The following is a 1,298-nucleotide window of genomic DNA, read 5'->3' as shown; positions in this document are numbered from 1 at the left end:
AGAACCAGGCTCAGTGTGAGCGGCCATCTGCTGAGGCCCACTGGGGTTCAAGGAGACAGAAAAAAGCCAGAAGGAGTGAAGACAGCATGACCTGCACCGCTGGGACTGGCGGCCATGTTTGTTTAGTTCTATGCCCAGAACCGCCATCAGGGATCTGCTAAATGATGATGATAATGATGTAAAGGACCAAATGTTACTCCGGTCCTTTGTTGGAACAGAAACATCTTCATGTCATAAAGGAAATCAGACATGCAGCATAAATGGGACGGAAATTAAAATCTTTTAAAAGACCCAAAACATGCTTGATGTGTCAAAATGCTGAATCTTCTCTCAGAAATCTTTATTTTTCTGCTGTTTTCCAATCAACCATCAGTAAACATCAGATGTTATCCCTTTGGTCCTGAAATGGACCTAAATATCTTCACCACCCTGCTACCTGAGCTCTTCTCCTCAGGCTCCTCCCACCACACAGAGCTCCACCAATCAGATGGCTTTGTGCGGCCAACACATCTGGCAAAAAGACATCTCTACCTTCTCTTTGAGGAGTCAGCGGTTGCCTCCATAATTCTATTCTCGTTGTTTCTATGCTCCAATTCCCATCCCATCATCTTAGGTCAGCTTATAGATCCAGATCAACCAGATCATCCAGTCAGGTAGATGTTGTGCAATGACACAGATTTGAGCCATAATCAATATGATATCAGATCAGGAAATGGATCTCTAAAGGCCTGAATGACTGTGAGCGGTTCGTCCACCAGGGGGCAGTGTTAGTTTAGAAAGACACCATGGTTCTGATGAGTTCAGTAGCGCAGCTCAGCTGCTATCTAGAAGAACGGATCTGAGTAAACTGTCTGCTTCACTCCATCATTAAGGCTCCAATGTTCACACTTTGGTAAAAATAAGAAAAACAAATAGTGCTCTTTGGGTTTTCTTTAACAATAAAAACTAAATGAATAAAAAAAGGATGGAAACTACAGAGTTTCTTAGTAGTTTTTTTTTTTTAGCTCTAGACACGGATGTTTTTTTTAAATTTCTACTTCAGTTACTTCATGAATGAGACCTTTGTTTTGATCCTCATTTAGGTAAATTAATTGAATCTAAAAATGAACGTAATGTTCATCCACTCTAGGTTAAGATCTAACCAGTTATAAAAATCTGAAATTTTCTCCTGTTTGTTTGTTTGTTTACGAATGATGTTTGGAATCTTTTATTTTAGGATTAATATTCTGAAATTATTGTTTTCCCAGTAAATTCTGCAGAGTGGGAGAATAGAGATATAATGAAGCAGAATGATGAAA

This window comes from Cyprinodon variegatus, unplaced genomic scaffold (assembly GCF_000732505.1).
Source record: "Cyprinodon variegatus isolate N-32 unplaced genomic scaffold, C_variegatus-1.0 Scaffold2123, whole genome shotgun sequence".
Classification (NCBI taxonomy): Eukaryota; Metazoa; Chordata; class Actinopteri; order Cyprinodontiformes; family Cyprinodontidae; genus Cyprinodon; species Cyprinodon variegatus.
Note: the sequence above shows the minus strand (reverse complement) of the source record.